We start from the raw sequence: 16,699 nt of genomic DNA, 5'->3' as shown, positions 1-16,699 counted from the left end.
TTCTAAACTTCTAAATAAAATATAAAAATAATTTAACTCTTTTAAATTTTAAAACAAAAATTATATTAAAAAATTATATTTTAGTAATATTATTTTAATTTTATAATATTTTTAATTTTTTTTTTAAATCTCATAAAATATATTAACTTAAATTATTTTATTAGTATTTAGTATCTTTGAAGAGATCCTCCAAACCTAGTGTCGGTCCGAAAATGAGACAGATTTGTATTGACATTATCTTCAACACCTTTAGGTTCAACACATGAACAGCTATGGAATATGGATTGATCACGTCCTTATTAATTATTAAAATAACTTGATTTAAACCCAATTTAATTAATTAGAAACGACCTTTAGTTTTGCGCGCAGTAACCATGTACGTACGTACGTCAAGATCATATGGATCCAATGCATGCAGACTCATGTTGAAGTAGGTGGCAATTGACATGCATGGCCGGGTGCATAGCATACTTGTCAAAGAGAGGACTAGATCAGTAGATCTAGATCGGAGCTTCTTCTGATGTTGACCAAGCCGTTCATTTCTCCTTGACCGAACCTTAATATATATGCTTAGCCTGCAATATGGACCAGCAGCCGGCGTGTTTCCGAAACTTCCCGAAACTTCTCCTCAAAATATCTGTTCCATAAAACTCGTGCAGTTTGTCATTGCCTCCTATCATGTATATACACGTATAGATGCATGTAAATTGTAAACGTTTAAAAGTGTTACATTTGTTTGGAGATGATCTTATAATAAATTAAAGAGTATGTCATGTTGTAAAACTTTTAATTATAAGGTAGACTTAATACATCACATTAAATTTTTTAATCTACAAATTTCTTTTTGTATAATTTGTACAAACCAAACATTTCTCGTGTATGTATATATACGTGTGTAACAATTCATTGAAAACTCGTTTGGATATTTAAAATATTTCAGTATATCTATTAATAATATTAAAATATTTTATTAAGTTTATGAAATGAGAAAAAAAATTAAATAAAATATTATAAAATAAAAAAAATTATTACGAAAAATAGTATTACTTTTCATGTTTTATTTGACAGTTTAAAAAATTGTAATAATTAGATAAAAAAGTTAGTGATTTAAAGAAGAGTGATGATAATGTATCATTTTTTAATAATTTTATACAATTATATTTTAAAACGAAAGAATTTATATAAATTGAAATTATTTTATAAAATGTCTATCATTTAAAATATAATAATATAAAAAGTTAAAAAAAAAAAAAAAAAAAAGATAGTATGTCTATCATTTTTTGTTTAAAGAAAAGTCATCCTACGTACCGTATCTATCGTGACTTGTATATGAGTATAGGGTGCGAGCAAAGTCTAAGATTTTTCTCCAACTTCGAAGAAGGTTTCGTCGACGAATACGCTACCTATATCTCTTTACTTAGCATACAATACATTGTAAAGGTAACCATCTAATATTTAATACATAGTATTATTGAAAATATATCACATCAATAAATATAATTAAAAATAATATTTAATACATAAATATCTGATTCTCTGTTAGTAAAGTCATGGGGGAAGTAAGTAGGAACAAGACATCAAAATGGACCTAAAAGATAAGAATGGTGGATGGGGCCCAGCACTCTGAGAAAATATCCAAGAGATCGTCATGCCACTAATACGCGTCCTGCGAAGTGCGATTTGACGCGGTCTCTGAAAATATCTACGCCTGTTCAAAGCAATACACATGGCGAGAGATAATCTTTTCCAAAGGAATATCCCATTAATTAAAATTAAAATTAAAAATAAAAAAATTCCAGCTCACTTGGGTGTACGGATTTCCTGTCTCGCCTGGATTTTTCAAACAGGGATGGAATGGGATGGGACTTTGTGCTGCATCGGCAACATGGCCATTCTTAATTTCTTCAGGTTTACAAACTTTAATGATTCTCTTGTTTCTCTTAAGCCAAACAGGACTTGTCCTTCCACCTGGAAGAAAGAAAAAGGGTTCAACAAAAGTGACTTAGCATGAAATGCACATGTAAAGTGGGTTTCTTTACAGAAATTTTATGGATTATTATTATTTATATTTTATATATAATTTATTTTTATAAGATATGAGAATATTTTTAAAAGGTATAAGTGTATTTTTATAAAATATAAGATATAAGATAATGAATAGTAACTAATGAAAAATTTTTTTTTTAATATTAATAGCATTATTATTCTTCATTATGTATCCGCTTGTTTTTAATCATACTTATTGATATAATATTTTTAAATAATTTTATAATTCAATTATTTAAACGACAAACCATTTAAAATACCAAAAGTACTAAAAATCTTTTTTTAATAAAAACTAACAGGTGGTTTTTCATTAAAATCATATTTCATTATAGTATTTACTATTTAAGGTAGTTTATACAAGTTTCATATAAAATTTAGATATTTTAATGCCATATTAAATATATAATACTACAATTGAGACTTAAAATAAAATTTTTCTTGCTTAATGAAATCTAAGAATACAAGTTCTCAAATATTTTTTCATACAAACTATCAATCTTAAATGATTATTCTAGTGTTTGTTTCATTGAGTTCCATATTAAGAAACTTAATATCATATAATCAACAATTTTGAGTCCATATTAAAAGTTTATTATTTCACAAATTTAATTTTAGTTTTAAGATTTTTTTTTTTAATTTACTTATCAAATTGAAAGAATTGTTGGAGACAATGAAATTACTTTTAAAGGGACCACATCATAGTAAATATGTGATAAATAGAAATTAAATAAATTTTTGGGCCATATAGGAAAAAATCAGAGAGAGTAATTTCTATTGGGAAAATTCGATGGCCGTTGCAATACTCAAGATTATAACCGTTATGTGCTCTCCAAAATTTTCAAAATGCCACCGAATTTTTCCACTGAATGCCTACAATGATGTGGCAAAAGCCACATGGCAGCCATTAATTTAAAAAAAAAAAAAAAAAAAAAAAGAAATGAGGCACCGTTCCTATCTCTCGCACCCGTTTAAAACCTAATCCAAGGCTCTCAAACTTCTCTCTCATTTTTTTTGAATAATTCTATATATAATTATAAAGTATGTAAATATTACATAATTATTTTAAAAAAATTATTATTAAAAAATTAATTTTTTTCATATAGATCCGATATTTTATTCATTTTTTTAAAAAAATTAAGCAGCAGTTACACAATTCACGATTATAAATATCTTTTATCTTCCTCCCCTTCCCTCCATTTTTCAACATGCAAGGCACCATTATGAAAACCAAGGCACCATTCTGAAGCCAAGCCAAGGCACTCTCATCCCTCCTCCTCCCTCATTTCTTTATAAAACCAATCATCCTGTCTGAAAATCAAGGCTCCATTCTTGAAGCAGTGCGGCATAGCTCCATTTCCAGCTCCCTTCCCGCCTTCCTCACTCTCCCACGATGGTGACTGAGATTTGATGATGCCATTATTTTCCACCAATTGTGTTTTTTTTTTTTTTTTACATGGTGGTAGCCACATCACTCGGGAGGAATTTGGTAGAAGAATTCGGTGGGAGTAAATTTCTCTATAATTTTTTAGACGAGCCAATTTCTATACTCATAAAACTTTGAGAAATTTTTTTAAAAGTACTTTGAATTATAAAACGTTGATTTTAATAATGAAATCCTAGACAAGGACGTATATTGCTAAGACTTGATAATTTAGAATGTAACTTTATGAGATTATGAAAAGCACTTGAGAAGAAAAAAGGATTATGTTTGAGAGGCATGTTGTGAGAATCTTGACTCATAAATCACACAAAAAAATAGGGGTGTAAATGTGTCGAATTCAAGCTAGTAGTGCGTAATCAAGTTTTGTTTGTTTAGGCTTCGTTTGGAACTTAAAATCATCTCAATTTATCTCAACTTATCATTATAATTTTTTTAAATTTTAACATAAAATATAAAAATATTTAATTTTTTAAATCTTAAAAAATAAAAAATAAAAATTATACTTAACTCAAAATTAACTGATTTTGGTAACAAAAGCAGCCTAAAAACTCAAGACCTTGTCTGACATTTATTCTTGCAGAAACGCACCCACAATAATGCCCTTTCATCCGACTCTATGAATTATTTATGGCTGTATGCAGAGATGTCTCTAAGGGGACTAAAGAGGGCCCCCCTAAAATTTATGGAAAAATTGGAGATGTTTTTGGTAATTTTTTGAGTAATATTAGAGATAAGTCATTATAGCAGTGTACATTTTACACTCACTATGTGGTTACTTCTAGTTAATTGTTCTTAACATTTATTTGAGGAAATATATAGTCTACATGATGCCACATCATGTGCATAAAATAAATGCTCCAATAGTAATTTTTATCTATATTTATTTAATTTTTTCAAAAAATTTTAAATACATGTTTTTAATATCCTCAAATGTTCTTTTTATTAATAATGACCCCCAAAAAACCTTTAAGCCTAGTTGACTCCCTTGATTTTAATCCTAACTTGGGAAGAGAGTCAAGAGAAATGGAAATTAAATGTAAAAGGAGAAAAAATAGTTAAAAATAATGATAATCCGAATAAAATAATACTCGAGACAATGTTAAGATGTGTAAATTATGGTATGAAAAAAAAAGTTGGACCAATCATTAAAAAGTGAGTTTTTTTATGAGTATCAAAATTGTTAATTTTTTAAAAAAAAAATATGCAAAATTGCTCATTTAAAAACTGTATTAATCATTTTATTTAAAATATTATTTTTTGTGCGTTTGGTGGGAGGGAAGTGGTGAAAAAAGAAAATGTGAGTTCTACACCCGTTTAATTTTTCAAAAAGGAAGGAACTGAGATTTTCTTTTTCTAACTTTTTCAAAAGTGGTTGAAAATTTGATAATATGCAGTAATTTGACTATAAGATCGACATTGAATCTTCGGTAATTGACTCGTAACATGACCAATGACCATATATAAATTGAATAATGATCGAGCTCAAATCAGTCCAGCCCATTAAAGAGTCACCGCTAGAAGACAAAAGAATGAGAGATAACGAAGAGATAAGGGAAGAGAAAGTGTGGAAAAGAAGGACGAGACGAAAAATAAGAGAAAAATGATAAAAGAAGAAAAGTAAGTTAGGCATGCCAACGAGAAGTGAAATAAAACTATCATCCTTCACAACTCACAAGGTCAAGATAAAAAAGGATCAAACTAGATATTGGCAAACAACTCTCAACAGACTCAACAACTGCTGAAGTAGTTCCTACAAAGTAGGAGTAGGATATGGTGATCCTGTATTTGAATTATAAATTTTTAAGTTAGTGATTGTAGTTTGAATTTTAAATACTCAACGATAGCTAGAACAGAAACAATATATTAGGACTTTTGTTATACCAGCAACTTATATAAACACAGCAATGTATAGTTCATAAGTGTGGAAAATAGAGTTTTTCAAATCTGCTAGTTATCTTGTATTCTACATGGTATCAAATTGAGCCATTTGACCCACGTCCTTCCATGTCCTTTCCTTCCTCAACTACCCACGTCCTTCCATGTCCTATCCTTCCTCAACTATGTTAGACACCTCTCCTACTACTGTTCCATCTCTTATTACCCCATCGACCATCAACGTCACCAAGCTTCCCGTGAAAATTATCCTGTCTGGAAAGTTCAACTTTTACCTTTTTTTCGTGGCCAAGGACTCTTAGGCTACACTGACGGCACCACACCATCCCTTCTACTCAACTCCAAGTTGTCAATTCTGAAACCAACGTCATCTCTACCATCCAACGCTCTCTATGAACACTGGCTATGTCAAGACGCTATTGTTCTTACTATTCTTTTCTCTACTATTACTGAGACCATCTTAGTACAAGTTGTTTCTCACACGACTTCTGCTAGTGTATGGCACGCCCTGGAAGCATCCTTCCTCCTCAATCATGAGCTCGTATTATTCGGTACGTACTGATCTTGCTACTGCTCACAAGGGTGCCCCTCTGCTATGATTATTTTATGCAGATACGTTACACTGATGAACTTGTCATTGATGGTCAACCACTTGCATGTGATGAGATAATCACAACCCTTGTTGGTCTCGATCATGACTATGATCCCTTTATCACTACTATTTCTGCTCGCAAGGATCTTGTTACTCTAGAAGAAGTTTACTCTCTCCTTCTGACAACAGAGTCACACTTGTCTCATACTAATCAGCCATTACATAGGCATATGTCAATGTAGCTACTTGACAGAATCACCCAAATTCTTTCCATGGTTGTGGTAATTACAGGGGGCGAGGTTTTTGTGATAACTCTCAACAACTTCATTTTTCTGGACGCAGTCAGTCCACTCGCAATGCTATTATTTGTCAAGTCTGTGGCAAACCAGCCACACAGCAAAAAAATGCTTTCATCAGTTTGACATCACCTACGCTGCAAATATTGATTAGCGCAATACATTAGCATTGGTGGCTTCGAGTTCTTCATCATCTGCACCTGATTGGCACCCTGACACTAGTGCAACTCATCACCTCACCAACGATATAGCCAACCTCAATTTGCGGAATGAAGATTATGATGGTGCTGATCAAATACATGTAGGCAATGGTGCAGGTTTGCGAATTTCTAAAATTAGTTCTACCTCTCTTTCTGTTTCTGCAAACCATTCATCATAAATCAAGTTTTACTCGTTCTAAAATCCAAAAAAACTTAGTTTCCGTCCAACAATTTTGTCAAAACAATAATGTTTACTTTGAGTTTCACCATGATTTTTTTTGTTGTTAAGGATGACTTGGGGAGACTCCTTCATCGAAGGGTTTTTTAAAGATGGATTATATTCGTTAGTTGCTCAGCGGCCTCTCTTCACCCTCATTATTCTCTGCAATTCGTGCTTCCTACCAGTTGTGGCATCAACGTCTCGGTCATGCTTCTCCTCCTATCGTTCACAAGCTGTGTCAGCCTTCACCTTTCCTGTTGCAAATAAAGACATCCAGTGTGCTCCGATGGCCAAAATGCTAAAAGTCGTGCTCTCCCATTTAGATCCATCATCACAACTCCAAGTTCCCTATTGATTTAGTTATAGTGACGTATGGGGTCCAGCATTTGTTCTTTCCAACTCTGATTGTCGTTATTATGTCTCCTTTTAGATGATTGCACTAAATTTTTGTGACTTTTCCCACTCAACTTAAAGTCTGATGTTGCTCTTTTTTTTTTTCAATTTTAGTCTTACGTGAATGACTCTTTGAGTGAAAAATAAAAAGTTCCAATCCGATTGGGGGTGAGTTTCGTGCATTAACGACTCATTTTAAAAATACTGGTATCAACATAGAATTGCTTGCCCACACCCATCAACAGATGGGTGCAACTGAACGGAGACATAAACAAATTGTAGAAATTGGTTTATCTATGCTATCACATTCACGTCTACCTCAAACAATTCTGGGAAGATGCTTTTCTTACAGCCGCTTATTTGATAAATCGGTTTCCTACGCCTATCTTACAAAATAAGTCGCCATTCAAATTGTCTTCCAACGTAAACCAGATTATCACTTTCTAAAAATTTGAGTGTGCATGCTGCCTACTTATGTCCCTTCAATAAACACAAAATCGGCTTCCGATCCAAAACATGCATTTCATAGGATACAGTCTAAATCATCATGGCTATAAATATTTGAATCTCGCAACAAGTAAAATCTATGTCTCCCGTCACGTTATCTTTGATGAAAAATCCTTTCCGTGTGAAAAGCCACCTACTATTGAATCCAACGACACTTCTAATACAGTTTCCTTATCAACTTCCATCACTGCTGCTCCTTTTTCTTCTCCTATTTATCGTCTGTAGGTACCTTGCAAACTGCATCACCACCTCTACCAATTTGTGCACCACCATCGGTATCGGTTCATCCCCAAGTTGAGGCTCCTACGTCCAGTCAGCTTCATGTTCCTCCAAGTGACAGTCAGTAAGTGACCAATGAGACCTCTAGTTCAATACAACCAGATGCAGAATACACATGCCATGACTACACGGTCCAATAATAAATCAGGAAACCTAAACAAATACCGATGGCAGTATCTTCCATCCTCTTCCCAGAGCATTACTCACTGCAGTAACACAAGAAACCATGAACCTTCCTGCTATACTAAAGCAGGAAAGCACTTTCATTGGTGCTACCATGAATTTGGAGTTTGATGCGTTACTCAAAAACCATATATGGGAATTAGTTCCTCCTGATCCTCATGCTAAGTCGTCGGCTACAGATGGATCTTTAAAATCAAGCGACGTGCCGATGGTAGTGTCGAGTGCTACAAAGTGCGACTGGTGCCAAGGGATACCATCAACAACACGGTGTTGACTATCATGAAACTTACAGCCCGTAATCAAACAGAAACTGTCTGTCTTGTACTATCGATTGCGGTCTCTAGAGGGTGGTGCCTTCGTCAGATCGATATACAAAACGCTTTACACTGGTCACTACATGAAGAGGTTTTTATGGTTCAACCTCTAGGATTCCAACACCCACAATATCCAAATCATTTGTGTAAACTTAAACGTTCTTTGTATGGTCTGCGCCAAGCCCCCAGACAGTGGTTTTCTGGCTTGCAGATGCTCTCCTGCAGCTTGGCTTTGTTGACAGTAAGGCTGATTCTTCTTTATTCATCTATCGTTCTCAATCTCATATATATTCTTCCTCATCTACGTAGATGAATAATTATTACTGTATCGGATACACAACTTGTCAACCAATTAATTACTAATTACACAGAGTTTGCAGTCAAAGATCTGGGAAATTTATCTTATTTATGGAGTTGAAGCTCTACATTTGTGGATGGAATTTATTGACACAGCACAAAATGTAGTCGATCTATTGAAGCGGTCTAAAATGGATCGTTGAAACCGTGTGTTACTCCTATTGCCACTACCTCGCATCTATCCGTAAATGATGAAGGTGACTTTGAGGATCCATTCTATATCGGAGTATAGTTGGAGAGTGCAATATCTTCACAAGGCTGAATTTGCTTACTCCATTCATCGGGTAAGCAATCATGCATAAACTAAAAGTGTCGCATGGCAGATAGTAAAAGAATTCCAGATTCTTAAAACACATGGTTTGCATGGTCTATTCATTTCAACTCAAAATTCACTACAGTTTCAAGCCTTCTTGGATGCCGACTTGCAGTGACCGTGATGATAGACGATCGGTCAGTGCTTACTGCATTCTCCTTGGATAGAATCCAGTCTCTTGGAGCTGCAAACAACAGAACACAGTGGCAAGAAGCAGCACTGAAGCAGAGTAAACTCTGGCAAACACTGCTGTGGAACTTCAGTGTTACATATCTCTCACGTTAGAACTTGGACTTCAGATGGTTAATCCTCCAGTGTTATGGTGCGACAATATCGGAGCGACTTATTTGATGCAAACCTTGTATTTCACGCACGAACAAAGCACATTGAAATAGATTTCCACTTCGTACGTGATCTTGTCGCAAATAAAAAGATCCTAGTTCAATTCATCTCTAGCCGAGATCAACTAGCGGATCTTATCACCAAACCACTAGCAGCTACTCGATTCAGATTGTTGTCTTCCAATCTTATCCGAGATATTCCCCTGAGATGAGGGGGCGATTGGCGAACAACTCTCAACAGACTCAACAACTGCTGAAATAGTTCTACAACGTAGGAGTAGGAATGGTGATCTTGTATTTGAATTATAAATTTTAAGTTAGTGATTGTAGTTTGAATTTTAAATACTCAACGATAGCTAGAACAGAATCAATAGATTAGGACTTTTGTTTAACCAGCAACTTATATAAACACAACAATGTATACATTCATAAGTGTGGAAAAATAGAGTTTTTCAAATCTGCTAGTTTCTCACTACACTAGACGAGGAGGGTGGCTTCGACTGGACTACTTCTTCAGCTCTTAACCTCACAATGAGAGCTCTATGTGAATATCTCCTATAGCAAATAGATCGCCGATTTCTATTGTATAATGAGAAATGAGTGACTAGAGATTGTAAAAAAAACATATTATAATGGATTTCCTCTCTCCAAATGCTTGTGGATGTAGGCATTATGTTGAACTATGTAAATGTGTGCTCAATCTCTTTATTTTCCTGTATTTACTTCTATTACGCTATTGATGTACGAACTGACACCGTACAACCTCATCATTCTCTCATTCTGCTGTGTGCTATTTTTTCGACATTAACATATTTGTGCTCATTTTATTCATCATAATTTTCTTTTCATTTATTGTCTATTTCTAAGAACATCATTTTTAGAAATGTAATTTTGTTGTCTTTTTCTTTCTTTTTTTATTTTTTTTTATTTATTATTTTATTTTCCATCCAAAATATTTGGAAACAAAAGTTGGAAAAATGCTTTCCACTAGTAAAGACCCGGTTAGCTACCACTGAGGGTGGACTTAGTAATCTATGAGTTTGGCAGTGAGCACAAGGTCCTGAAGTCGAATCTAGTAATAGGAAGCGTTCAAGATATTGGTTACTCGTTGGCTCATGGATCATTGATGCCCCATGGGGCTGGGGTCAGGCTATGATGTAAATTCGACTTGTAGGGAGCACCTACAATTCTCGCCGTCTAGACCCCTCCTATTTGACTCCCTAGCGGTTGGGTGTTATTATGGTCATGTCCTAATAGAAAAGTCATCTCTAGTCGCCCCCTCTAGCCCTTTTATTGTCAAGAAAAAAAAAACAGATAATCTATTAACAATATTAATTATGGCAAGTAATATGATGCCAATATCCTTATTATTCACTTACTAATATTAGACTTGCTATTTTATTCATTCAAAGAAATTAAAAATATCGGCTAGGTTTTTTTTTTTTGGCAAGTAGTATTTAACGGGCATGAGATTTGAGAGTGATATCAGTGCCGATTACCGATTACCATATTCGAAAATGCTTAATTCTAAAATTGCATAAAAAAAAAAAAGTTCTAACTAAATTGACAATAAAAATATACACAAAACTGTTTTACAATAAAATATTATTGTTTTGATTATTAAATTCAAAAATAATATTTTATGGAAAGAACTGTATAAAAGTCTTAAAATAGTTGTATCTTCCTGCACAAAATGAAACATAAAAATTGAAAAACTTGAAATAGTTTTCATAGGAAGATGGGAAATATCTTTTTTAATTGCTAGATTAAATAGGAAAATACTTTATTAGCTTTGATGCTCTCAATTAGTTTTGCATTAAAAAAAGAGAAAAATATTTGCAATCGTGAATGTGTAATCGTCGCGTATCGTAAAAAATTTACAACTATAAATATGCAACTGTCGCGTAATCGCTTTAAAAAAAGTGAATAAAATATGAACGCACATGAAAAAATTAATTTTTAAAAGTGGACCATATTCTTTTTCAAAATGATTACGCGGTGTTTTAATAGTGGACAAATGAATGAATACTCTCAACCCATCATAATTACAACTTTATTAAATTTTAATAAAATATAAACAATTTAATTTTTTAAAAAAGTAAGGTTCACTATTAAAAAATTAATTAAATTGGCAACATTACTTTTGTTGTGTTTCTCATTTGAGAACTGCAATTAATACAAAGAGATTATATAAGTAAACTCACAAATTGATGTGATTTTACATGATCAGTAATCTTTTATAATAAAAGTAACTTTACAATCTGACATAATATATCAAGCTACATTAGTTTATAAATTTACTTTTAATAATATCTTTATGACTAAAAGATTTATCTTCTAATTTATTTCAAGGCACGAGTTTAAGATTTGCGATATTATAGGATAAGGGGCAATTAATAATTATATCCATTTTGAAAAAAAAAAAAGCATGAAAGATATTGTAATTCTCTACCTATAACTCATTATCACTATCTTTAGTAAAAAGAACTCATTACACTATATTAGAAATTCCAAAGTTGAAAGAGACTAAAACATTAGCACGTCATACTTGATATTTTTGTCAAAAGTATAAGCATATATAACCGCACAAGTGGTAAAAGATAAGTGAATTTTAAATCAGAAAGTGACAAGATTAATAAAAGAAAATAAAAGAGAGATTTTTTTTTAGTTAGATGGATGAAAAGGATGTTCATTTAAGAAAGCCACTTGTTGTTAGCATACTTTTGAGTTAATTTTTTTTTTTAAATTAAGGTTAGGTTTATAGTGAGATGAGATGAATGTTGAAATTTGAATTAAATATGTTAGAATATTATTTTAATATTATTATTATTTAGATTTGAAAAGTAAATTTTTATTATATTTTATATGAAAATTTGTAAAAATTATAATGATGAGATGAATAATTGAGAGTATTCATTCATTTGTTAATCTCTTTCTTTAGATTCATTTCTTAAGGTACATATTATCAATTAAAAAAAATAATATTGGATATAATAAGATATAATGTTAGAGTATGTTAATTTTCACGTATTTTATTAAAAAAATAATTTTATTATAAAAAATTAGGTTTATAATATGAATTTTAAATTTAATCTATTTTTTAAAGAGAGTTCGAGAAATTTTATACCATATGACTGTATAAACTTTTTCCTTGAAAGAATCTCCTAAACAAACTTAAGACAAATTTATAAGGAATTTCAAATTGGATTTTTATTTAGAATCCTAAGTTCAACACTTAAAATTCAAGGAAAAATAATTTTTTGATACAACCAAGATTTAAAACAAAATTAAATTGTAAGTAAATTTCACTAAAAAATCCATCCAAACTTTCCTCTTCAAAAAAGAAAAAATTATGAATTATTGAGGATGCCCCTCGTACATTAAAAAAAAAAAGTAATGACTTTTGGTACATTTTCAAACAAAAAAAATAAAAAATGAATGGGAAAGCTTTAGTACCTTGTTTGGCTGGCATTCTATACCGGTGCTAACATGTGAGCTGTGCGCATTTCCCGAAAAGAGATGCATTTCATTCACCTGGAGCCGGTTTACAGTAATACCATATTTCCCTCGTTTTAGTCGTCAAAATGCTTTCCATCGCGGGTCCACGGAGGTGAACAACGAAGAAAGCCATCTTTTAAGAAAGCCAGAGGTTATTTCCGTGGACTTTCACAACCCGACGCTGCACCGAATTGTTCTTTTTTCTACATCCCAACTTGGTCGTGGGTTTTGATAAAACCACTGCATGCGGGACGCTTAACCGCGTGCTCGCTCTGAACCTCTCCTCTCTTCGCTGTACTCTCTATATTTAGCCACAGAACTAGAAGCATTCTTAACATCTGTACTCCTCCACACGGGAAAAAAAGACGGACAGATAGAGAGAGAGGGAAGAGACTCAAAAACCAAAACCTAATCAAGGGTTGTCCCTGACAATGGGCTGTTGGTTTTGATCTTCAAAAAACAAAACCAACCCCATAGATCGCAAAGAAAGACTCTTTCTTTTCGCTTCTTGAAAGGGTTTTCTTGATTAATTTGTTTGTCTCTGTTATTAAATCTCTCTGTATATAGTTTTCACTTGGGTTTCTTTATACATACATATATATATTCTTGTTTTCGATTCGAATATTCTACAAAAATGGAGGACAAGAAGAATACATCACCGCCGACAGACTCATGGAGCACAAGAGGCTAGGACTTGTGATCTCTATTCAGGTAAGGTTACAATGTCTCTGATTGGGTTAAGGATCACCCTGGTGGCGACGCTCCTCCCTCAATCTGGCTGGCCAGGATGTCACCGACGCTTTCACGGCGTATCATCCTGGAACGGCATGGAAATACCTAGACCAGTTTTCACTGGGTATTACCTCAAGATTTCAAGGTCTCGAGGTTCCAGGGATTACAGAAAGCTTGCCTCCGAGTTGCGAAACAGGGTTTGTTTGAGAAGAAAGGGCACGGGACTCTGTACTCCCTTTTATCCGTTGCTTCATGCTTCCCTTGTTGTTTAGGTGTTGAGTCCGAGAGCGTTTTGGTTCATTTATTTTGTGGTATGTTTGGGTTTCCTCTGGGTAAGAGTGCATATAAGGTCATGATTCTGGGCATTACACAAGTAATGTCAAGCCCGGATACAACAAAGTTGCGCAGATCCTTGCGGGAACTGCTTAACTGGTATCAGCATTGCTTGGTGAAATGGACGCATAATGCACCACCACATTGCCTGCAATAGCTCGATCACGATCCCGATCTCCAACACATTCCCGTCTTTGCCGTCTCCACAAAATTCTTTCATTCATGACACCTCCTTTTATGGAAGAAAGCTGGATTTTGACCCTCTGCTAGATTCCTAGTCGCTACCAGCACTACACATTTTATCCTGTTATGTGTGTTGGAAGTCAAACTTGTTCATCCAGACTTCTTGTTATTGTTTCTAGGAGAAAGATCCCTCAGAGAGCACTAAACATTTTTGGATTCTGTATTTTGGACCTGGTTTCCTCTCCTGGTGTCATGCCTACCCAATTGGCCAGAGAGAGGATGTTCGTGGTGCCAGTTTGTTGTAAACAGCAATCCAACACATTCATTCTGTCTGAACCATTTCTGCTGACGTCTATTCGGACTACTAGTGGAATGATTGGTTTGAGAAGCAGACGGGAGGGACTCTGGATATTGCTTGCTCGTCTTGGATGGATTGGTTCTTTGGCGGATTGCAGTTCCAGCTCGAGCACCATTTGTTCCACGATTACCTCGGGCCAGCTGAGGAATATCTCTCCTATTGTGCAGATTTATGCAAAAAACACAACTTGCCTTACAGGAGCTTCCCTTCTGGGCGGCAACATTTCCACCATTAGGAACATCAGACCGCCGCCTTCCAAGCTCGCGACTTCACCGGCCCTGCCCAAGAACTTGGTTTGGGAGGCGTCAACACTCATGGCTGAGTCTAAACCACTAATTTCCATTTCTTTTTTGATATTCCAAAAACTCTCATGGCTTGCCAGCTTGGGGTTGTTAGGTAGATTGTTTATTCCAAAGTGATATATGTCTCACATACTATGCTTCGTTTTTTTGGGATCCAGATTCGTCTCTTTTTCTGAAGTATAACATTGGATGATGTTTTGACCTCCATTAACACAGGTGTTATATATTATATTGCTTGATATGTCTTCAATTATCTTCTGTTGTGTATATCTTTGTTAGGGAATTCTAGATAAGTAGAAGAAAGTTAAGTTTACTTGTCTACTCTTTACGTTCTTCTATGAGCCTTATCCCGGAATTGGTTTATTCAAGATTGATCTCGGATCAAGGATAACCTCATTGAGATGTTGTGGGCGCCAGGCTGAGCTATTGGATGCTTATATTGCAGCAGAGCAGTACTGCTTATTACTGCGTTCTTATTATTATAGAGACTTATTTTGTTAGGTAAATCATCGTAAAAATGTAATAGTTGAAATTGCAAACCTTAAAAGTCTGTCCATGTCTACCAGAGTGTCTAATGAGGAATGATTTTGTCATGTGACATTATCAATACTCGTGCCAAGGATTTGAATCTTTGTGCTTTGCGAGAGCCCTAGATGTAGTGAAGTACTCATTAGTCACTCTTGCTGGAAAGCTACCTGAAAGGCTCCCAAAACAGCCGTGCTGAATACTTCTTGGATGCCTTCTCAAAACTTGAAAAGACTCCAGTCAAATGTCAAGGGTGTCTAGGAAATAAGTTGCTGTTTTCCATGTCGGTATATAACACAAAGCTTACTGTGGCCTAGAAAACATTTGTTAACAATGTGCAAAGTCAGTATTTTTCTATGGATACAGTGACAGACTCGTATAACGTGTTTATAGGCGAATTGGGTCAATCTTCCGGCTATAAATATTTTAACTTCGGTCCTTCAGTTTTAGCCACAAATTGATATTGAATATCAATGCAAGCTAGATTAATTAAATAAATCTCAAAGTGTACACAGGGCCTCCTCTCCTTGGGACTTCAAGTACCAGACTCAGTATTATTCAAAAACAGCCCTACCCTCCTATAAATTCATAGTAAACCTATGATTTGTAAGATAATGTAGATATTACTATCTGGATATTATAATATAGATTGTATATTAGAGATTGCAAAAGTCATCTTTTTAGACAATTCCTTTTGTGGATCCTGAACACTTTTGAGAAAAATTCTTAGATCTTCTTTAAAAAAGAAAACTATCAAATATATTGAGTCATTATCTATTAAGACTTTAAGTGATAAATATATGAAATCGCTTAAATGTGATTGATTACATTTTTAAATATGTTCCGAGATAACAAAATTTGATAGTTTTTGATTTTCATCATAGAAATGATTAAAATATAGATATAAAGTAAAAATAATGTGAACCATTACCATTGTTCAATGTATCGTTCGGTTATCTAGATTTGTTTCTTGGTACTTGAACCAATGTATGCCTCTTAGGATATGAGCTTAACCGCTTCTCAACCAAACAAGGGTGTGTCCTTTGGTGAATTAGAAATCTTTCAATGTATCTCTAATATTGAAAAGTTGTGACTTCTCAAAAGTGTTCATTTCATTTAAGTTGTACTTTTCACAAACACCATTTCATTTAAGTGATGTGACTTTTCACATGTACCATTCATTTAATTAAGTTGTGACTTTCACAAGTACCATTCATTTATTGATGTTACTCTTCACATGTACCATTTCATTTAAGTGATGTGACTCTTCACATGTACCATTTCATTTAAATAAGTTGTGACTTTTCATAAGTACCATTTCATTCTCTATAAATAGGGAACCCCTCCACAAATTCAAAACTCAAATTCTCTACAAAACTTAGAGAAACACCTC

General features: G+C 33.8%; 1 pseudogene; it reads left to right on the top strand.

The window, feature by feature from the left end:
- Nucleotides 1-5,992: 5,992 nt before the first annotated feature.
- LOC121245534 lies at nucleotides 5,993-14,988 on the top strand (annotated as a pseudogene).
- The last annotated feature ends 1,711 nt before the right edge of the window (nucleotides 14,989-16,699 follow it).

This window comes from Juglans microcarpa x Juglans regia, unplaced genomic scaffold (genome assembly GCF_004785595.1).
Source record: "Juglans microcarpa x Juglans regia isolate MS1-56 unplaced genomic scaffold, Jm3101_v1.0 JmScfU0052, whole genome shotgun sequence".
Classification (NCBI taxonomy): Eukaryota; Viridiplantae; Streptophyta; class Magnoliopsida; order Fagales; family Juglandaceae; genus Juglans; species Juglans microcarpa x Juglans regia.
Note: the sequence above shows the minus strand (reverse complement) of the source record. Positions and strands in the feature narration are given on the sequence as shown.